Source organism: Oryzias melastigma, linkage group LG15 (genome assembly GCF_002922805.2).
Source record: "Oryzias melastigma strain HK-1 linkage group LG15, ASM292280v2, whole genome shotgun sequence".
Lineage (NCBI taxonomy): Eukaryota > Metazoa > Chordata > Actinopteri > Beloniformes > Adrianichthyidae > Oryzias > Oryzias melastigma.
The window spans coordinates 20,007,154-20,031,570 of record NC_050526.1 but is presented as its reverse complement, the minus strand read 5'-3'; the positions used below and the strand labels follow the sequence as shown (position 1 = coordinate 20,031,570).

The window sequence follows — 24,417 nt, the reverse complement described above, 5'->3', positions numbered from 1 at the left end:
AGTATTAGCGAAGTCTGCGCCTTCTGGTTTGATATATGTGGGTTAGCTATAGAAATGGGGAATATGTGGTTAAGTCCATCACACTAGGAGAATAATTACAGAAGCTCCAGTAGATTCTCCGCTAGTTTGTAATAAAATTGGCTGTAAATCAAGTTTAGATCACTTTATGGAGAGAAGCATAATAGTCTGACATAACTTTTCTTAATTTTTTCAGGGTACTAAAAGAATTCTCGTAAAAATTTCTGCATAGTAATAAAGTCAAAAATGTAATGTTTGGTCTTACTCTAATTATGTGAAGTGGCTCAAACTTCAAAGATCCACTCCAATGGAAATGGTGTTTTAACATGTTCTTGTAACATTTAGCTTAAAATTGCATCTCTGAGTATTTCTTTATTCAAATTGTGGTCAATCATGGACAGAATCGGCAGGTCACAAGCTCCCTGCTCTGCTCCACTCTGATGCATCCACTTGTAGATGACTAGATCCATGTAAGTCTTTGTTTTCCTGGTCTGAGGTGGAATCTGGCTAAAAATAAAATAGCACTGATATTGCTCGCCATTAACTGGCAATTTTTTTCTTTATCGTCAGTTATTCAAGTTATAAACTGACTAATCAGATGCCTCAGTAAAAGTATTTTTGCCTCTGGCCTCACCTCCAACGTTTGATTGACGGATTCCCCTGAGCCACTTTGAGTGGGAGGGGTGTGGACGTGACTCAGACCGACTTAGCCAAACACTGTTGACAAGTTGCAATATGGCGGAAGACGTACCAGGAAGTGAAGGCTCTGGCGTAATTTTGCAAGGGCTAGAGGTAAGGTATTTCCTATGGGGGACCTCAACACTTGTTATGTCCAGTTCTTATAAACGGTCTATGGTACCAACACATTCATCAATTTGTTATTAACAAGGTATAAAAGTATGGCATACTATAAAACTATTGAAAAAATACCTTCATGCAACAATATAAAAGGATGAAAAAGCTTTCATTTAGTATAAAACATGTCAAAACAAAGGGATAATGGGAAATGAAGTCATGCTCACTCAACACTAGTTCTGCCTATAACTCAGAAACAAATTTCTGATGAAACCTGCCGCTCTGCATGTCCTGGAAAATGAAAGTTGTTTTTTTAATGGCTAAAAATGGCATAATCATAATAATAATAATAAAAAAAACACCAAGAACACTTTTACAATAGATCAAAATCTGATTGAAGTGGGACTTCAACAGTCTTTTTGACCCATATTTGTTGTTATCATTTCAACTAATCTGAATGGATTTCCCAGATACCATTCCTGTGCAAGGGAAGTAGCTTCCAGATTAATGGAGATTAGGAGGCATTGTCTTGTTACAAGAGCATCATCTATAACACCTTCCCTCAGAGTGACTTCAATCCCATTAAGAAGCTAAATGCTACTGTGAGAGGGCATTTAGAGGTAAAACACGTGGGGCCGGCACAAAAGTAAAGCCCGTGACTGATGGTGCGCAGGTTGAGCAAATACAGAAGAGGGTGCACCTGATGAAGGTAGCCTTGGTTTTTGCCAAACAGAGAATAGGACCAAGAAGCTTCTGCCTCCTGTGTCCTACAACCAGGATAAATCCCCACTGATCGCTAATTGTGTGATTCTTCTTGTCTACATCAACTTCACCCCGACAGCTTATTTCAGCTTGTTATCGGGAAAACATTTATCCACTTGAAATTATTACTGTGCTGGGGCCTCTGGTGAAACACAAACAGTAGTGAATCTTTTAGAGTTATGGTGAGGCCTCTCCTCATTAGATGGCCAATCGACTGGCGGAGCGGAGGGCCCAATCCTGGCTCTTTATTGAGTGTTAAGGAGACACAGACTGACATTTACATCTCTTGCTTCTTCATGACTGGCTAGAGAGAAAATGGCTGCCATAGATCCTGGCTCTGAGGAGCGGCACGGAAGGTCAGCGAGTGATACGCATCTTCATCTTTAAGCCATGCTTCACGGACGGGATTGCACATTTGCTTCGCGAAGGAAGATAGGAGGCAGGCAGAGAACGGAATACAGCAGGTGCTTGGAAAGCGATACATTATTCTTCTTTTAATAAGTTCATCACTTGTTTTTTTCTTTTTCGGATGCACAAACTCTGCTCTTCCTGGGTGACAGGATTCCTGCACAACAAATCCAAATGATGTAAACAAGCCACGGCGACCGATCTCCCACGAAAAACAAAGGAAAGCATATCGAGCGCCCTTAAACTATCAACAAACAGCAAATGTCCCACACTTCTGAGGTGCTCTTTTTATTCAGTGGCAATTACAATCCACACCTGGCAACACAGAAGATATCCCAGTGCCTAACAATGTCGCAGAGGAACTCTGTTCCAAACTACCTTCCCAAATTGGCTCTGTAGCTTCCACCCAATTAGGACTGAAATATGGTAACTGCATCAGCCATTAAAGAGCTGTAGAGACTGTATGGGGAGAACTCTTGAAGGTTAGAAGTAGGTATGCTTCAGCAGTGATATGCTGGGCCGACTTGTGCTTACACAGCAGAAAAGAGCGCCATGACAAAGGGACAGCCGAAAGAAGAAAGCAGCAGAGGAGGGCGGGAAAGTAAACACAACACACTCGATGTTCCACTGATAGACAAAGAAGGGGGGAACAAACAAAGGAATGGAATTTCATGAGTCGAAAGAATTTATACACCATAAACCTTCATCCTCTTTATTATCACAATATAGGGAGACTTTTTGTAAATACCAACACAACCTGTAGTGTTTGTATCGAAACTAAATGTATTGTACTCAGGTTTTCTAATAAAACAAGGATATAAGATAATTATTGACCATAAAAAGGATCTGCAATCTTATTTATTTGTTCATCTTTTCGCCAACCTGCACATAACTATTTCTTTTTTCTTTCCTGTTTGACTGACTGCGGCCTACATGTGCTCCAGACTCCACGGTAACTAATGTTCTCTATGCCAGCAAAGGATCCTGATTTGATATAAGCATTCCAACCTGTCCGCCATGAGATATGGCATCTGTCATTCCTCGCTACGATTGATTACCCATTGCCCTTAAATGCAGAGCTCGCAATGCATGCCAAGGACACTCGCCTGCCTGGTCAAGTAATGACAATCGTCTCTTAGGAATAATGGCCCAAACGCTGCTTTTGAAAAGTTACCGGGCTGCATCCAATAATGAATTCCCGGTCGATGACACCTTGATAGATTCCTATATTTTAGGTGGGACACTGTGGCTACAGTTTAATTGACAAGGGATGAATTCAGGCAGGTTGGGAAGGAAATGCAGAGACAATATAGTAGTAGGGAGAAAGTACGAGGGGGACTAAATTCTGTGTGATCAGCAAGGTTTCAAACAATCATTGGGGAAGTGAGGTCTCACCGTCTCTATAAGTCATCGTGTTTTATAGGCCATTAGGATCTCTGGAGAAGGGTTCCATGGAGACGGTGGCTTTTTGTTGAAATTAAAATGTCAAAGAAGAAGAAATAGAACAAAACAGGGAATCTGCAATTAATTACCTGGCCATAAAAATTCAATAATCGAGAAGCAATGCTGTTTTCTGCACGGTAATACTCTTGATCATGGCAAACTGGAACAGACCGCATTCTTAGAAAGTATTTCTAATCTAAAAGTGGATTTAAAAAAGTGAACAGAGGATGCACATGGTGAAGTTTTCTATCCCATAAGGTAAATGTAGACAAACGGAATTCAAATTCAAATAAAGAAATCAAAAGGTCTTTGACAAATGTAAGCATGCAACACAAATAGATTTTGCAGAAACTTCTACTATTTTGTAGGAACATAACTACCTTAAAACCAAGTGTTAAAATGTTAAGATATAGCTCAAAAAAGCATATTTTGTCTCAGTTTCTTGTTTGTTTGTATTTACAAAATAAAATAAAATTACAAAAAATGTAAAATTGGAAAAAAAAATTGGAGATTTGAAAAATTAGAACAAAGATACACTGTATTTCAGGCATTTATGATGACTCATTTTAAATAATTGAAAATATGACACTGGGATTTGTTTTTCTTTGATTTGTACATCCAGAACACATTTCATTCTTTTTTTTTAGCAACTAAACATTTTTTGGTTTCATAATTTATCTTAAAATTATTTCCCCCCATAGATTCCAGTGTGTTGCTCAACATTAAATAGACCAGGGGTCTGCAACTTTCAACCACCATTCTGGTTGATTTTTCACTGATAACAACACATAGGAGCCACAAAGACTCTTCATCCTTTACAAAAATAAGACACCGATTTGAGCTTGCTTTCAAGCATACATAAAGTTTGCTTTCAAGCATACATAAACATAAGAAGAAAATAGCATTTTTCCCGAAAAATGAATAGTATGTCGCTTTTAGGATATCTACTTAATTTCCTTTCAAAATAAAAGACATCCTGCACCATTTGGGATCATCTCAATACAGCAACTGTAGTAGTGTAATGTCAGCAGTGAATAAAAAAAAATAAAACAGTTCATTTTACCCTTTGATGCACCACTCAGCTAGAAATTCAATAAATCTAACCAACTTGAATTAAATCACAGCTAATTAAGTGGCCCTTACTGTATTTATCAGACCAACCAGACTTAAAATCCTTATTTTCTTTCAAAAACAGTCAATCCACCCTATAATGTTGTAGTTTCTGGTTTTGTTGATCTTCACTGGTAAACAGCACTCAAAAAGATTTCAAAATGTTTTAACTTTGATAAATTACAACACCAAACTTCTTGGATGATTGGCATGATGATAGTCTGGAGCCTGGTGGAGTGATCCATACTTTAACTGTTTGTGAATGAGTAGAAAAAGTTTGACTTTTTTGGATAACTTGCTTTGCTTGATGTCCAAAAAATAAGTTACTTTCAAATTAAAAGCATTTTATTTTTCCTGAACCACAGTACCACAATGGAGGGGTAAGGAGCCACACACCCCTCAACTATACTAAATTTTACCATAACTCTACATTCTTTTCTGCGCTACTACTCTGTTGGATAGATAACATTTATTTCAAGAAAAAAACAAGCAGAAAAATAGATATCTTAGCAATTCTGACCTGATGGGAGACCAATTGGACTATATCTTAGGCAATCCTTTTAGCAAATTTCCTAACCATGCAAGAAACACAAAAAAGTAGAAAAAAATATATATATTTATACATATTTGTATATATGGTTTTGAATATCATTCGTTATCTTCTTTTTTATTATAATCCAAGAAAGTTAAGAGTTTGGTGGCCAAAGCATACTTCTGTAGCTAACTGCATCGTTATATGTCATAATTATACACAATTATTTTAATGTAGTGTAAAGTTAAATCCCCAAATCTCTCTCATTTTATAGTTAAAAGTACAAATCTTTGTTTTGTTCAAATATAAAATGTAAGGAAAACAAGAGGGTGAATCAACGTTTCCACTTTAAAGGGTGGCCTGAAGGAGAGGAGGAGTGGTTTTAATTTAAGCAATGCAGTGGTGCTATATTTCATCCTCTGCTGTTGTCCCATATTATCTTGGTAAACATCCCAGGTACTAATATGATATATCTTCCAGCAGGCAGCGCTTCATCCTGCTCTCTGCATGATTGATGAATGATGAAGGGATAAAACAGTGACAGTGATTTATGATGCCCCGGTGCACAGAATATGTATGATTATCAGGTGTATGGTGGAAAGCGCTCCGTTTGAATGATAGATACAAGGAGAGAAATGAGCTTAATGACTTCATTTCTTACAAAAAAGTCACAGTAGGATGTTTTTTTTTTCCCCCTTTTTTTGGAAAGGAGTTATTTTGGGTTACAACTAGAGTTCTGAAATTTATTTTAAAATCTAAATCATGCAATAAATTTAATATCTCACACCAATTGATTTTGCTGTATAGATTTCGAGGGGCCACTGATGTAAAAAAAACTGAAGAGCCGCGCTGTGACAATACAAAGTGACTTTGTCCATCAGCAGACAGTGTTAAAATGTGCCCAGTTTGTATTCGATCACACTTTATCTGCCTCTAAAAAGGTGCATCAGTGACTGTCAAAGTGAGAAGCTGTAGTATATCCTTCGTTGCACAGCAGTTCTGTCTGAAGTCTGATTTACTTTAACACCCGATGGCATTTCGGAGTGCCTCAAACAGTCTGCCCCCAAATGATCAATAGGACGTCTTCATAAATTCCAAATCCTATGCACTTTATTGATCCCTTCAGAGCACATGCTGCTTCTCTGCATATGTAATTGTCTTAGTCCACACACACGCTCAAGTAACACCCATATTTTATCCACTGGAGGCATTATCATATTCCTGTTCCTTTGTCTTTTGCATTTTGAGAATTACTGCTTGCCAGTGTGACTTAAATGACACTCCTGAGAGAGCTTCATTTTCTATTCACCTCAATTTATATTTACACTGGGTCATAAATAACGCTAATGCGCGCAGGCAGTTTGGCCAGAGCGATTGTTTATTTGTTTTCTAGTGGTCTGACTCGACAGCCCTGCTAATGACACTCACATGTTTAGATGGAGGATTTTTGAGTCACTTTTAAATATTTAAGAATTTCTCTTTTGCTCTTCTTTTATTCAATCACCTGGAGTCAGTTAGTTTAATTTTTATAATTACCAGGTTTTGTTTGAACTATAACATTTAGATTAAACTATTCCTTTATGTTTGAACATATGTAGATGGTTATTTTCTTAATTTAAAAATGACTCTTCCTCATAGAAGTTAAAAAAAAGAAACTAAATTTAGGATATGATAAGGAATTGATAGAACTTTTCAAAAATTATGTCAGAATATAATGTGTTGTAATGTCATATAAATGGAGAAAACCTGAATTCTTCCACTACGGCTTCTCCCTACACCTCCATTTGTAGGGGCATATGAAAGGAAAAGGGTCTCCAAAATAGCTTTTTAAGGGCTAATCCTCACCGTGGAGGGCTCTGGATCCCTTTGCGGTGAGAGTTATCCGTGTTGCGCTGTGCCGCGGAGGATTAACCGCGTTTCTTTACGTGGGTGTGCTCTGAAGCACAAAACTTTACATTTAGAGGTAAGTAATGACTTGTTTTTTTAACATTATGTTTCTAAAGTTATAATCGAATGTTGTTATGCATTTCCGAGTGCTAGCAGCTCCGCGCTAACATAGCTGACTGGTGAATATGGATGACGTCATCGAGTGGGAGTGACGTCCAATTTTGAAGACATTATTTTTTCATAACTCTCTGTTTGGAGGGTAAGTATAGGATTAGGAAGAAGCCTTAGGGGAAGAATTTGGATTCGGCTAAAGAACAGATTTAGAAAGAGGAAGGGAAATGGACAGGCCACAGAGTAGGAGGAAATTAATTAAAATCAGGCTTTTTTGCATCAACGACAAGGCCTTTTAGAGACAAATAAAGAATAAAAAAAAAAAAATAAAAAAAAACACTTTAACGCTGAATAGAAACTTTTAAGGGTGTATTCCGACTGGACACATTTGGTTCGCTTAAAGTGAACCAGAGTTCAGTTCGCCCGATAATACGGAACAAATTTTCAGTCTGAATACACCCAAGCAGATCCTGGTCCGGGATCGGGACCCGCTCTCTGACCCATCATCCCAGGTGGTGTTGGTTCATTTCCAATCGGACTCAACTCCGGCTTGCTCTGACTTTCCTCATTTTGAATAGGCTCCGTGCTCGGAGCAGAACAATTGGACCAAGACGGCCACCCTAGATGGCCATTAAGTGATGTAAACAGGGTAGAAAGAAAGCAACAGACAACAATGAGACACAAACATATAATTGAAATGTGGTTGAATGAAAGCAAGCTCAATAAAACAACTTTTAACGCGGTACACACAAAAAAATCACCTCAATAGTAAATATCCCAATCTTAAAAAAATAGTAAAAAAAACTTTGTGTGTTTAAAACTAAAGTTTAATATTTTTACTGGGTTCTGGTCTGCATTGTGCTATCAAATGTCCCCTAAAAAATGTTGACTTTTCCCACCAAACTCTAAAGATATTGACCTGAAAGTGCCTCACAACAGAAAAAAAAGTTACCAGGACAACAAAAAACTTTGTTTAGGATCCTTTTCAGGGGCATATCATGAACCAATTTGAGCTTTTAGCTGCTAATTACAAGATTGAAGAGAAGTATCTTATTCATGTGACGGTGGTTCATGTCCAAGCAGGGGTTTTTACAGAATAACAATGAGAGGATCTGTGATTTCATGCTCATAATTTAATCAGGAGCTCATGTGGTCTCAGGAAAGCTTGACGGCCCGGACCTTCCAGTGCTTGTTAATGCAATTGTCGTGGTCAGATGTTGCTTACACAAATCAGGCTGAATGTTCGGTGACAGATAGCAGGACTCGTAGCTAGTTTGGAAAAAAAGAAAAAAGTACAGATCAGTTCTGCATATGGGTCAAGGCATGACTTACCATGTGGTTATTGTTTCTCCAAACAAATAATGTCCAAAAGTATTAAAGTGAAAGAAACAATGTTGATTTCACAAAAAAAACAAAGTTAGCTTTTTATTGGATGCTATAAGAAGCTGTTATTCCAAGCCCCAAAAATGTAAACAGCTGAGATAAATGTTATCTCTTTTGAAAATTTATGAAACAGCAGCAAAAGTTAGTAATTATACTCAAACATTTATACAAGGAAAAAATATGAGGTGTTGACGTTTTGATGGAAGCCATTTCCAAAATGGAGGCTCCTGAGGATTAAACAATGCCCTCTCTCGGCACTAGCAGCGCCTCCCTCCCTTTGCTGCTTGTGTTTCACCTCTCTTTTTCACTGCTGACATATGGGTAATGTGTGACAGGGGGAGCTCCGGTAAAACCTTGCATACATGCCAAAATACATTTTACAAGTACAGCTCTAATCAGCCTGAAGCCAGAGGCTCATAAATTGGCTCAGTGTGTCTGGAGCTAGTGAGCAAACACAGCTTATACTCACTGCTGAGGGTTGGATATACTGCAGGCCCGGATCCTTGAGCACAACCAACTGTGAGTGCTGCTCTGATTGTTTGAGGGTCAATTCATTCCGGAAAGACTCTTATTCTGAAAAATAACAATAATTAAGGAACTTGCTTTATCGGTTCTTTGCAAAACACTCTGGATTTTAGGTCTCATCATAAAGTTTTAGCATATTGTTGAATTTCTTTAAATCATGTGGAAAATCTTAAGCTACGTTCAAACCGCCAAAAGTAGCCACTTTCAATGAAAAGTAAGTGTTAACGAGCTTAAATGCGTATTTTGGGCTTCTGAATTCAAGTTTTTGGGCTCTTCGTACAAACTGCGCAGCCATCGAATGTTATTGTAAGTTAAACTAGATAGAACTTTGGCCAATCAGAGACTTGGATTTGGTAGTGTTTTAGTGTTGCAAGATTTACACTGCTTCAACACTTCACACTAAGGTTCCTACAACTGTACATGACAGACATGTGCCAGTGTTGGGTAGTCCAATGTGAACACCATAGGCTAAACGTGCCTGACAAGCATTCTTGAACGTGCATACATGTCCAGTGTGAACATAGCTTCCAGTGTGTTTTATTCCTGTTTTTATTCAATTAAAAAAATTGCTACAAAAAAATAGGTTAAATCTACTGCAGTACCTCAAACTACCACTGGAGGCAAAGGGGAGAATTTCCCTATTGACTCCCAAATAAAAAGAATGATGTGAAACAAAATTTGCACAAAAAATTGGATCTTTGTCTGTTTATAAGGAAAGAAGGGGCTGTTTTAGTATCATTTATTTTAGCTCTGCAGCACAAATTCCAGTTAGTGTACGTACAGTATCTCTTTGTTTTTTATTTAGGCCTTAATGCAAATTTAAGGTTTAATTTCCCAAACCCTTTTCAAAAAACAAAATATTCAAATTTGGAGAAAAGTAAAGAATGCATCACAGTTGGGTGTTTATTTTGTTGTTTTTAATCATAAAGCTGTGTCACACTGCTGCTATGTTCGATTTGCTCATATTGCACGGATGTAAATTGGTCATATATGCATTTAAGAGGAAAAAGTGAGAAAAGGTGTGGTCTTGACTTTTTACTAATGTATCACGGATAAACCATGGAAAGGTTAAGAATAAACCAACCAAAGAACATGTAAACCTATGCTTTTGAATTTCTTCACTTTGACACAAGATAGAAATCACATTGTGTCAGTACCATAGTCAGTACCTGCCCGGGGTCCTTGCAATGCTTAGTTTTAATTAAACAGTCTGATTCCCTTGGTTCCCACTAGTTCAGCTGCAAGGCGCCAGCCAAGGTAGCCCGGCGAGATAGAGGACCCCTGGTGGAGATACACAAAAAGGGTCTGGTGCACGTCCAGAGTTGCATCCACCATACCCGGCCCCATCCCGGGACCCGCCTTCTGCGCAGCCCCAGACACCGGCCCGCGAGAGATCAGGACGAGCTGGTCGGGGGGAGCAGAAGACGTCCATTTGGCATAGATTGCTGGAGAGGCGAAGGATCATCGGATTCATACACCATTACATAATACTCCAATGAACAAACCGTGCACGATTATTGCGCTGTTTGTATGCAATTCATTAGTGATTTGTGCATCAATTGCGTAATTTTAACGCAATCGGTGTGCCGTATACATGACATCAAAGTTATACATAGGTGGTACATGCATGAAAAGATCACTAAACATACGTGGACATATGTGGAACAAATTTATGTGGAAAAAATTTGCTTATGCATCAGCCACCTTCCTTTCAGCTCAGCTGATCACCTTCCAGCACAGCTGATCACCATCAGCACCATCCTGCATTTAAACAACCACCAGCCACTTCTATTTCGCGAAGTCTTGTTTTGCCTAGCAGACATTCTGAGCAATATTCTTCCTAGTTTCCTTCTCTGTGCCTTGACCTTTGCATGTTTTCTCATTTATCTGCCTCGCACTTGTGATTTCAACCTCTGCCTGAATTTAGACTATGTTCTATGTCATATGGATCCCAACAACTCAGTCCCTGCTTCACACTTATAATGACACCATTTTATAAAAACATACTTAGAACCTTACGTACCCAGGTCATTTTAAACGTTCAGTTTCTACTCTAGTTCTCATTTTAAAAACAGGGGGGAAGATTTCTCAGGCAAGAAAGCGGATGATAATGAGGTAATGAAGCATGCAACTGGATCCCAAGAGGTCCTTAGAAAAGGATTGCAGTTGAAAGAAACAACGTTTATTGAGTGAAGACGAAGCATTTATTTACTTATTTATTAAGACATTGACAAATTTCATATATTTTTGTTTAATTTACCTTTCTATATTTTTTGATGGTAAATCTTAGTTGGTAATATTCAAATAATCTAAAAAAGCAAAACCGCATATTTTTTTATTTTTTAAATTGCCATTTATGACTTGAATATACAGCATAAGTTCAAGTCCCACCAAACGGAAAGAGAAGGTTAAATGTTGGCTTACTATACTGTCTGTAGTTTGTTACACAAAATGGGTTTTAGAATTTGGAATGTGGAAAATAACTTTTTATCGCATATGTCTAACCATCCTCCTTCTGCATCTTCTCATTTTTACATAGCTGTCAAATAAAACCCCTGCAGAGAAGAGCTCCTAACTGCTTTTATAACATATACTGTATCCATGAAATTCAAGAATCATTGCATTTTGTATGAACTTTCTACATTAACACAAATGTGTACACACAGAGAAACACTACATTCTGCTTGGGAAGCCAATAGGCTGTGGCTTTGGCAGTGTTCTATCTTATTAACAGGACGTTTGTTGCACTTGACATTTATCATGGCTTCAGGGCCGTGAACTTCATGCAAACGCCATCGAAGCATTCAATGCCAAGGGCTTAGGTTCTCTTGTCTCTGCTTCATCACAAGTCTTTTCATGCTAAGATAAAGCACTTCCACTGGACGCCAAGCGCAGGGAACAATGGAGGCAGGAGAAAATGAGGATGAAAGCACCATGAGGAGAGGAAGACAGAGAAGTCGATGAGGTTGAGGGAGACAGGATCTCAAATCAAAGGAATACCCAGAGGTCACTGCCAGCCTGATTTCTCCCTCGTTAATTGTTCCTTGTCCTTACACAAATATCACTAACCATTATAAATGGAGTATATAGTTTGAAAAAAGCTCACAATATCTCAGGGGAGAGGGTCTAAAAATGGCATCACATCAACATCTAAGTCCTACTGACTTGTTCCGGCCTTCTGGCTGAAGAAGAGAAATCTCTCCTTCTTCTATGGAAAATGTGGCCCTAGCTAGCTCCACCCCTTACCATTTGCAACAAAACCCTTGTAGAGTATTAATGCAAGAATGGAGACAATAACTTAGTAACTTCTACGTTGAAACAACAACTTTATCTTTTTCCCCAACAGAGATTTGTCTTCAAATTACCTCATGTGTTCCTACACAAACATTAATTTACTGGGGTGTAGTTGTGTTGTGGGAAGAGACTAAACCAGCATGCTAGCATGACAGATTCTGATTGCCTCTCAGCTGTAATGTTCTAACCCTAACTTGACAGAGTGTGTATGACATCACACATAGAAAATAGCTTTCTTGCAGCTCCAAGGAAATTAACTCAATTCAGTCACCATTATGTTTGTGATATAGACACCGACACATAAGAACCAGTAATCAGTAAGCAGTGATTGGTCTGTAACAGTCAAAGTCAACAATTCTATGGCAACCACTCTCACCAATCAGGAGTGAGCTTGTTGGAAGGGCATACCCTACTACCACTTAAAAAAGGGACTCAGTGGAATCCTTCACGTATTGAAAATGTTTTGAAAGTTCAACCTGACACCACCTGCTGTTTTGGAGGCACCTGATTGACCATTTTATAGCTTGAATAATTTGCACTAAGGAAAAAAAATCATGACGCAGCGTAGGACCCAAAATACAAGAGACCTGGCTCAGAGACGTAAACATTTAATTAAATGAAACATGACAAAACCCATAAAACAACTGAAAACCAGATACTTAAATCCAGTGAGAGCAATTAACTGAAATAAAGAAAGGTGTGGATCATATTTAACCGGGTGTGACTGACAGGGCAACTCAGACCATGAACAAAAGTAACATAAAAGCCAAACTAAACCACAAAAACCTTACAGTACCCCTCCCCAAAATGTCAGATCCCAGATGCCCAAATACCTTAGAGTAGGAGAATTTGAGGAACAAAACAAAAACAAGTCCAGAAAACCGTTAATGTTCGTCCAGCCAAACAGATCTGGGGGGAATCAGAGAACCCCTCTCCGTGACCCGCTCCAGAACAGAAAACATTGACCAAAGAGGAAGAAGGGTAACCATCCCCAGGGACAGGGAACATGAAATGTGGCCCCGGTGACCCTCCACAGGAACTGAACAGGGAACATGAAGGAGCGATCCCGGTGATCGTCCTTAGGAACAGACATGTGAAGAGAAGCAGCTCCGGTGACCCTCAATAGGAACAGAAAACTTCAAGGATTGCCATGACAATCCCTCTTTGGAATGGGTAGGGTTGATGTGGAATGGCATAACATGAACATGGCTGCAGAAAGACCCATCTGGTGTGGTGTGGCATGACATGGTTTAGTGGACCGCAGTCGCAGAAAGCCAGCAAAAATGGCTCTGCAGATTACAAGGCGGTCATATTATTCTATCAGGAACTGGTGGTGTAGGACCCAAAATCTCCTACCCCACCAGTTTAATTTATGGAAGATTTAGATCATAACCTTTGCCTTTTTGTAAACTATACAATAATCATCTTTAAGTCCATTTCTGTTCATCTATTGACACTGATGATGTTGACAGCAATCACCTTCCCACATCACGTTATCTTAAAGGTCAGCATACGTGTGAGATATGTGTGTGTGAGGTCTATTCTTTTGCCACAGTCTGACGAGGCCTCAGGCAGTCTGACTGATTGGGCCTAAGCAACATCAAAGGGTCATTATTTCAATTAGAGAGGCTTCTTTAGCGACAGTCTCTGAGGACTGAGCTGTATCTCGATAGACAAGGCAGAGCACAGGTTTGACTGACTGTGCTCCATGGAATGACTTTGTTTTTCTTGTCTTGTGGTGAAAGCAATTACAGCATACCCTGGGCGAATGCATTAATTACAAAGCTGACTGTGTACAAAAAGGTAAATGATTTAATTACAGTTCCTGCATCTTTGTTAAGAAGTCAACAGAATGGGTGTTATGAGCTAGCTAGGTCCCTGTATGGTGCCCAAAGGCTGCACGTGAGGAAGTGTGAATGTATGTACTTGCATCTCAGTTGGTGTTTTGAATTTTGTGTTGCTTATTAGTATAAAGAAAATGACTTTAATTGCACTAGCTGTAGATCTTACTTTTATAGATGGGACATTCTAGGCATGGTTGGCGTGCCTAGGCAGCAGAGAGAGGGCTGCCAATTTGATAACTTTTTAAAATCTTTATATCGTTGCCATTTTGCAACTTTTTAATAAGTAGAAATAATACAGAAAATGTTGTAGTGTTTCTTGAGATTTTTTCCCAGTCAAGCTCAAAGTGTGGTTGATTCTCACTCATCTTGAGTGACAGATGTGGGGTGGAGGGCTGCCAGATGCTCCTCCCACATTATTACTTTGAAAGTTTCTTTCAAATCAAATCAAACTTTATAAAGTGCTTCTCACACCTTGCACAAGCTGAAGCACTTTACATTTAAAAACAAATAACATACACAATAAATACCCAACCCACCTTACCCCTCCCCTCTGTTAACTCATACAACTCACACGCAATGAATACTTACAAATAACTTCTAAATTAATGTATAAAATAAACTCAGGCATAATTTGCTGCTCAACGGTCGTCCTAAAACGCTTTCTTTGCTTCATCACTACGTGGAAGTATTGACTGTATATCTCTTGTCTACAATGCATAGACGATGATGTTGACAGATCATATTTTTTTTTCATTTTGATGAGTTCTACAAAAGCTTCAGTAAAAACATTTCCATATCCGGGGAAACAAGATCTTTAGAGACTCTCCCAGTACGGTGAGCTTCACCATCCACTGCAGGATCTGCGTCTGAATGACAGACGCTTTCAGCGGTACTTCCATCTCTCTGTGACCCAGTTAGTCGATTTGCTGTACTGTAATAATCATAGGAAGAAAAAAATAAGAATAAAATGAAAGGAACGATTCACAGTTGTCTTAGTGCAAAGAATAAAAATATCATAAAGTTCAGGAGGAGAATGATCAGATTATCCTCTACAAGGGTTTTGGACATTCTGATCATATCATCAACATGCTTCACATCAACATGCTTTAAAGCTGTGGGCCTCCGATTGAATGACATGAAGCATCTTCTTTACAGACATTCTGATATTTGAACTCTGTATGTGCCATGACAGACAAAATGCATCGTGACACCCGAAACATGTTATTGCCAGACTGCTGCGCCATGCTCGTCACTGATCATATCTGTATATTGACTTAACATTGAAATTGGAAGCGCTTGATGCACGAATCATGTTCAGTATTAACAAAGCTTTATGTCACTTGCAGCACAAAGATTGATCAGTCATTGCTCATCTTGCAAAGAGCACTTTTCTTGCTTAAATACTGCACAATACTACTATTTGGACTTTTGTTGCAGAAAAAAGTTATTTTTGTGAATATTAACTTTGAACTTTTAATTTAGAGTTAGATAAAATTTGCCTTACCCTACACATTATGGCAAACACCAATTAGGCAACCAATGAATCAGAAACTCAAAAGGAGAATTGCCATGCAGTGGTGACTGAAGAATTTGACTGAGAAAACTGGCCATTATGTTGAATCAGCAAATACTTTTGGAAAAAGTGTGGCCCACTACGAGGTGAAAATAATAGGTTCTGATGTTTTTTGTTCTTAAGGCCCAAAGTTTAAAACATGTTTGTTGTTCAAACATTGAGTTCCTACAATTTTCTCAGAAAGTTACATTATTCAGACAGACAAAAACTATTTTGCAATCTGTTTTGTTTGTTGTCAAAATCCAAGGTGACGTGAATTATTTTTGTGCTTGTGTAAAAGTGCCATAGCTACTTTCTACAGTAGGCAACTTAATTAAAACTTGATTAAAACTTTTACTCATAATCACAGATCAAGATCATTGTGCCTCACCAGAAAAATATTGCTTAAAAATATAGATTAAACAAGATGAATATACTTTTAATTATTTCAATTAAAAATCAAATATTATTTTTTCTGATTACTGTTTTCTCTGGGGGTTTTCAACGTTTCTTTGGGAAAAAAAGAAGCAGATTTACGAGTTTCCTGATCAAATACACGAGAAATCTGCAGGTGAGACAGCAACAGCTTGTCCCTCCCCTGTCCCGCACACTCTGACTGGAGCTGAAGCTGACACATGCATTGTCCTGTTTCAGTCTTTCTATCATCATAAAAGATTTTTATTTTTTAATTATTTCATTTTTCTATCTCTCGCCATCTGTCTGATTACATTGGTGCCAGTTTGTGACTCATTTAGTCTTTTTATCAGCTAAAAATGCGCTTTAGAAATACATTTGGTGAGGCAGGCAGTATGCTGCCTCAAGGCAGAGGGCGCTAGTGAGCCCAGAGAATGTGACAGAGTGGCATAAGAATAATAGTTAGTCAAGTAGAGCTGTCCAGATATTCTTTAATATTGCTTAGCAACATTTTCTAGATGGAGGATTTCAAATTTAAACTCAGGAATTGGTTTATACGCATTACTGGCTTTAATCTTTATTGAGACAGAGACTTTTGAAACTGAAGAAAGAAAAGGAAGACTTCAACAAACAGGTTTTTCATGTGCTTCTTCAGACTTCATTTTTAAGTAAAAGGAAGTCATTAACAACAATCTTGGTGATTTTCTTTTCTATGCTACAGTTTGTAAGTGGAAGAGAAAGGTTGAAACGGAATTTTGAAAAACACACTTTAACTGTTGTCAATCAAATGTAGAATAGGCTGCTCAGTAGGGTTCATCTGTTTGTAAATCTGACCGATGACGTCAGTGCTTCACGAGTCATGAACCTCACTGCACTTCACTGCAGTAGATCTGTACCAAAAAAAACCCCAAAAAATATGTTATTTAACTTTACGTACACCTCATATGAGGGTAAATAGTATCCTTAATAATTAACTGAATCTCCTTTAAAATGTCTGAATGTTAACAAACAACAACAAGCAATGATTTTTAAATTAACTAACTCAATTTAAACCTAGTTTTTGGTGATACATTTGCTTGATAGAGAAACAACAAAAGATATTCAAGTACTAAATTGATCCATCACTTGATTTGGATCTTTACCAAACAGATTTCAAGATGTCAAAGACCCCTACGTTGTGTTATTAAGGGTAGCTGGGATAAAAAAAAAGTAGTAGAAGAAATTCTTTTTTCCACTTGGCTGAATACTTGCTGAAGAAGCAGGCCTGGACTCAAGATAAATTGAGCTGTAACTGAGGTTTTGTCACCGCACAAAGAAGCTGTTTATAGCGCAGAGGCCCCTGATAAACCATTTTTCTGGCCAAACAAGGTAAATGAAGCACAATTGGAAGCCCATTACAAAATTGAAAAACGGGTGCCTTTTGTTTTAACTGTGTTAGAATTGAACTAAGGGCGCCTCTCCTACTCTGTAAACCTGCATTAAACTGCAGGACTCAATAATTATAATGTTCAGGATCCTTCTGAGGGGCGAAGAAAATCAATAGACTAAGGACAAAGAACCTATAGCTATCACTTAATTCTCTTATCACTGTGATTTAGGGGAAGAGGAGGATGTTAAATAACTGTAAATCTTTAGCAATGACTTTGAGGGTGCTTTATGGCACTTCTTACAGCGTCTCTCAGACAGAATGTCCATACCTTCCGCAGACCACACAATTTATAGCTTTATTACCCTTTGTCTTAAAGAGCAGGGAGACATAGCGGGGAGGAAGGAGATAACAGCCCCGCGCAGGGGCAGCTGGGTGAAAAAAAGTCAGATGCCATCATCGACGGAGACATAGAGACGTATCTCTGACAGGTTCTGTAACGTTGGGGGGGCTGGAGACAAGAAAGAGTGGAAACCACCTCTTAACGGCCCACATATGCATTGTTAACAGACATATCACCAAACTATGGCTCATGAAAATGTTAGAGGAAGAAAAACTCAATTTGGAACTTATCCTCTGACGATCTGATTAACGTGGCTGCTCGGTTGCTTCTGCCGCCACCGCTGCCTCCCTAGAGGTCACAGGGAGGGCTGGGAAAAGGGAGGGCTGAGGCATGAGGGGGCAAGCAGAAGGGGAGATTTTCTCCACAGAGTCATGAGTTCCTTTGGTCTGGGCAGATGCTTCCTCATATTTTCTTGGAGCACTGACAAGTGGCTTATTGTTTCCTCTGATAAGGGTACAGTGTTCTCGGTAATGGGAATTAGAGGGAGGCGTAAGTCACCGAGACGCGGGGTGTGACTGAATCAATAGATAATGGGAGATTTCTCGTGGATGCAAAAGGCTGGGATATTATCAGCTGTGTTTAAAGGAGCGAGGCCTTTTTATTTGTCTTCCAGCTACACTCATGGGTAGAGTGAAAGCTCAAAATAACAGTTACACTCTGCTTGAACTTTGTGAAGGGAGTTTAACAGTGTCACCAGACAAATGCCCTAGACGACCCGCTCTAAACTTTGTCAACACATGACGACGGAAGGCTTTACTTGCTTCATAAATAACAGATTTAAAATAAATGCGGCAAAAAGCTCTTATAGAGGATTTTATTCTTATCGTAGAAGAAATTCAATTTTTTTTTCTGCTAAAATCATCCACTAAGTTGGTCAAACATTAAAAAAAGTAGTTGCAAATAAATTTGAGATCTTTTAAAAAAACTTTGATTTTTTTTTTTTTCCCCTTGGGAACTTTGGTACAAGAAAATCCCAGCAAGCAAATGGTGACATTTCAATGGTATAACAACTTGTTAACCTGAATAAATGACAATAAAATGAATGGACAGAGTAATGGTAATCATGTGGTGTACAAATAAATAAAAAATAATTAAATGGCCTATTTTCTTTTTTATATCTTCAGAACAAATCCAATTTATGCTATTAGGTTGCTAAACGCCAACAGGGAGCACTTTTCAAATTGTTCAAAAAATGGCTAAAGGCGTTTTGTCTTAAATTCAAATTACAGTCATTTCTTCCTTGTGATTGGCGAAAGAGATTTTTACATTTACAAGGTTCCCGTGGGGTCTAAAACATCTTAAAAGCATTGAACTTATGAATTTGGAAATAATACCTGAAAGCAGGGGTATTCAAATCCAGGCCTCGAGGGCCGGTGTCCTACATGTTTTCCAACCAACCTTCCATTGAAGCTCCTTATTGGCTGCTAATTTCCAGGATCAGGTATGTTTAGCCAATAAGGAGCTTCAATGGAAGGTTGGTTGGAAAACATGTAGGACACCGGCCCTCGAGGCCTGGATTTGAATACCCCTGCCTTAAAGAGCCTTAAAAAGTGCTGAATTATATTATTTGAGTCTTAAAAATTGTGCTGCTTGAAACTTTTCTGTCTCGCATTTCATGTGAAAAATAAACATTTTCAACTAAGATTATTTTAATTAAATGATGTAAGTAATCATCAGGAAACCAGTATATGCATCAAAACGCTAAATTCCCGCCGTTGGTTTAAAAAAAAAAGAAGTAAAAGAAGAGCTTTAAACATCATGGCACGGACCACAAACATGATTAGAAGCTACAGTTTTTATCACAAATTGGGAACAAATTAGTAAAATGGGAAATAGACTGTGAAACTGGTCTTAATTTTTTATATGTATGGCCTTAAAAAGGTCTTAAAAGTCTTAAATTTAATTTGAAGAAACTTGTAGAACCCTGCATTTAGTTGTTAAAAAGGTGAAAGAAAAACTCCCCAGATTCATTTAGACCAAGTTCCTAGGATGTTAAATCCATTTTATTCTTGGTCACTGTTCTTGACTCAGGTCAGAAAGCCAGCTTTCACCTCAGATTAGCCTCCAGTCCACCTACTTGACCACCTCATGGGTTGATGTAAACAGTCTTGGGCTGAACTTGTCATTCAATTCAACTCTTCTGGAAAATCTGCCCTTGTAACTCATGCTTCAAAGGTTTAGCTCTTTCTTTTAGGCCTCAGTGTCAAAACTAAACTTCTGAGATGTTCTTCTTGTGAGTTTGGTGCATTCCAGCAGGATTCCTGTATTCCTAGTCAATGTTCATACTCTGGTATACAATGGATGTGTGCCATGATGGGGAAAATGGGAGTCCAAAGGATAATCTGGAATATCTGGTGCTTCACATTACAGTTTTATCATTACCATCGCTGCCTTAAAACATAGTCGTGTTGAGAAATAAATCCCAAAAATGGTCTTAGAAACACAACACAATCCCAAATCCCACTTACTGTTCCTCAATCAATGCCAAAGTCAAAAACGGATTTGCTGGGAGCAACATCCCGTTGTTGCTCAGACATGAAATCACAAGAACCCACAAGATCACATGGGGAGTCCAAATAAACCCACGGTCTTCTCAAGTAATAAACTCAAACATCTGATGGCTCACACTTCAAAACAAAAACCAGATATTTCAAAGAAGACTATAGATTTTCTGTACTTTTTATTCCTTGTTCCAGCGTTGGGAGTTTTCCACGCCAAAAAAAGAAACTTTAGAAAGTTTTCACCGGAACGGAACTGCCAAAAAAAAAAAAAATGCAGATCCAAGAAGGACGGCGGCAGGAAGAAGTGGAATCCATCCCCTTAGAGAATGATTTGTGGCGTATTAAGAATATTGAATCCTTAACCATCCAACATGGTCAGTGATCGGAGCAGCAGAGAGGGTGTTCTCCTTCTGACAGCTCCCATCCTCCCTTGGGCCCTGGAATACATTAACCACTAGGGTCCACAGGGGCACTGGGAATAATTACTCATTCCTGCCATGTGACATCCTCAATAAATTAAACTCCCCCTATAAGTTTTAAAGGCAAATGCATATTGTGGCCATCACTTGAAGGCAGGCCTGTCCGTGCTCGTGCATAATTTCTTGTAAGAATTTGTTACCACAACTTGGTAACTGGACCCAGCAGCTGACTACAGATGAGTGAGCAATGTGCCAATGAAGTTGGAGGGAATGGAGCAAGAGTGCGGAGGAAAATGCATTAAAGGCTTTGTGCATGTGCCTTCATCATTAATAAATCCTACTCCATTAAGCTTTAATCTAATTATAAATCACGCCTTCATCTGCCATGAATCATCTCCACACTACGAACGCTAACTTGGGGGAAAGAATTCAGACCCATTATTGAGACTTTAATTATTTTTATTTCTATGAGAAAAGTAAAGGAAAGTTATTGGTCGAACACAAAATGATTGTGTAAGCCCCCGTAACTAATGGTTTTAAAGAAAACGTAATTACCATTTAATAATTGACAAATTAAGCCTGGGGAGCTTTACATTTTTGGCGCCGGACTTGATCCATGAAAATGGGTTTTTCCAACAAAAGAGGTAACTTCTGACACACAGAAAACCTAAGCAAATATCCTCAGTAGCCAGCTACAACGAGGTGTCAACAAATCATCAGAACATCTGGCAGATAAATCCGAAAAATAGACTTGCTGATCATTTTTTTTTAAATAACTGCATTTCCACTGAGCGAGTACTGCAGTGACAGCCCAAAGTTAAGTTGCACTGAGGAATATCACACCTCCAGTCAAAAACTAATTACGTGTCAAGCTAAGCCTAAAGTGAAATTGTTGTCATTTTTTTTTTTTTTTAGCGCATTTATTTAGAAATGTCAAAAAACAAATGCTTTATTTTTTTGGTTTTTAACCCTGACAATGGTAAACAACAGTCAGACGTGTGCCAGGTTTCACAGTTAAAAGGAAAACCCCCTCATACTTGTACTGTGTCCAATTACATTCCTGACAGTCCCTGTCTTTTTGCACTCCCCAGAGATAATGTTCTGTCGTAAAAAGACCGCCATCTTCAAGTTTGGGGAAACTTTATATTTCTGTCTGAGGCCGTTTTTTTATTTTAGCCAATTTAGCCACGCTAATGATCTCAGTATTAGCACAGGCAGCAGGAACCATGATTAATAAGTCAGATGTGTAACATCAAATTCCTAACCAAGGCCTTTGAGTCAAAAGCAGCAAAGATCATAAGACACATTAAGCGGCGCTCTGTCACCACACGAAAGCACGTCTGAGTTTTCAGCTGCTGCCATTTATTTTCATAATGACAGTAAATGCAGTTGAAAGCGCCAGGTTCTTTGAATGGCATTAAGATATCTCCTTTCCGTTTTGATTAGGTGACTTGAAGAAGATGAAGAGAAATCCCGCTAGATGAGAGTAAAGTGTGTCAGGAGATAATGGCTCCGAAGGTGCAGAGAAACGCTGGTTCAAACTGCAGCTGATGAAACAAAGCGACGACCTGAGAAATCCAGGTGTGTGCACATTCCACTCGTGTGTCTGTTAAGTGTTTGTTCACGGATGAATACAGTGGATGCTTGTTTTAGAGCAGAAATGCGCACATGCATGTGCATAGCTGCCTGGCAAAGATCTTAGCTTCTTTGTGTTTCCTGTCAGGATTTCAGTCTTGGTGACAGCATTTCACATTAATGTGACAGGTCTTGGAAAATAAAGCTAAGAGGGTTAAGTACCTGCACCAAATACTTTGTCTTACCCTGTTTAGCCAAATTAAGGTCACAAATAGGTGTCTGCCTTATTGCACCAATCCGATCATGAATATTCCTTCAAATATTCCCTTTTTTATTTATCGACGGGTTGAAGTTTACTTTCAGAATTACAGAAACTCATGCCAGGGACCATGTTGATCACCTGGAGATTCAAAATGGGAGCTTTGAAAGTGCTAAAATCTCAAAATATCTTTCAAAACTTTAAAAAATGTTCTCTTCACCCTGACCAAAACAAAACACGATGACAGGTGCCAGTTTACGATATTGCTCTCTTTATCTCTGTCTCTCCTCAATTTCCCCCGACAGAGAGAAGAAAGACAGACAGAGAGGAGGGGAGAATAGAGGGGAAGCGGGAGCGCAGGGGACCTGAAGTGTGTTTAGGAGGAAGATGCCTGTCAGTAGCTGTCAATCGTTGGCTTTTTGATGCCATCGTCTAGGCACAGGCCTGTCTGTCTCGCAGTGCAACAGCTATCAAAGACTCACTCACAGCAGAGACAGGCGCTGAGATGGAAACACGAAGACATCCTCACATTCTCCCATTTACACCTGCGATAGAAACTTTGTGAAATCTGGGTCTAAGAAATATGACAGATCCCATCATCCTCACCTGGCCTTGAAACAACAAACAAGTTGAATTGTTAATGGCGGGATAAATGGTTGGAAAAGTAGTTTGAGTCAGATTGAATTATTATTTACTGCATGGAGAAATCAGCATTTTTGGTATTAGCCTCTAAAAACTATTTTTCTAGCTAAACGTGAGTCTATCACCAAAAATATAGAGTTTTAATCATTTTTATGCAAAATAATCCAAATGCACAATATTAACTATTTCATGCCACAGTCCTGGTGAATACTCAATTCTGATTGGCTTTGAGGTGTCCATTAAAAAGTAATAATGGACAGTGTTAAAGGATATTTTCATGTTCAATATTTTTCATTTATTTATTTGAAGTCTTTATTTATATTATCATACAAAATCATAGTTCGCAGGAACACTTTTTTAGGTTTTGTTTTACTTGTATTACCATTGGTTTTTTTTTGTCTTTTAATTGATTTAATTTTTAGATATTATAGGCTATTGTCTGTTGTTTTTATTAAAGGGCCTACACCATACAAATATTGAGTTCCTGTAATTTTATCTGAATGTTACATTAATCAGAAGAACAAAAAAAAAATGTGATCTGTTTTGTCATCAAAGTCAAAGGTGACATTAGATTTATTTATTTATTTTTTGCTTGTTTAGAAGTATTGTAGCTACTTTCTACAATAGGAAACTTCAGGCTTGATTAAATATTTCACTTATGACCACAGAAGATCAACACCAAACAGAACAAAAATATATTATTTAACTTTACAAAGACCTCGTATGAGAGAATCGTAAATATGGTAGCAAATTAATAATTAATTTGACCTCCTTTATAGGACCTATGCCATTCAACATCAACATCAACAAAGCTTTTAAGTGTATTATACTGTTCATTCTTCACTATAAACAACCCCAAAGTGGTATTTTGATCCATTCAAGCATTACTGAGCTAAAAAAAAAAAAACCTGCGTTCTGAGCATTAGCCCCTCCTAACCCACAAAAACGAGTGGGTTCTCAAAAACGTATGTCACAAAGTGAGACCGCCCCTTCCAGGAAGAGTCTGCTTTGCCAGCACCGCCCCCAGGGTAACACAAACACACACTCTTCATGCTAGCTGCTAGCTTTACCATGAAGATAGCAGTGATCTGCAAAACACTTTCATTTTAAAAGTCCAACACCATATATCTTCCAATTGTGTCCAATCTTCAATAAATTGTTATTTTAGACCCTA

At 38.4% G+C, this 24,417-nt stretch overlaps 1 long non-coding RNA gene across 1 annotated transcript in view; it reads right to left on the bottom strand.

Moving 5' to 3' along the window:
• Nucleotides 1-7,216: 7,216 nt before the first annotated feature.
• Nucleotides 7,217-24,417, bottom strand: part of LOC112161896 — a 37,013-nt gene continuing 19,812 nt past the window's right edge. Inside the window, exons 3-4 of the long non-coding RNA XR_002921969.2 lie at nt 8,919-9,022; nt 7,217-8,335 (exon numbers count right to left, since the gene is read on the bottom strand). This is a non-coding gene — a long non-coding RNA (uncharacterized LOC112161896). The remainder of the gene's footprint in view (nt 8,336-8,918; nt 9,023-24,417) is intronic.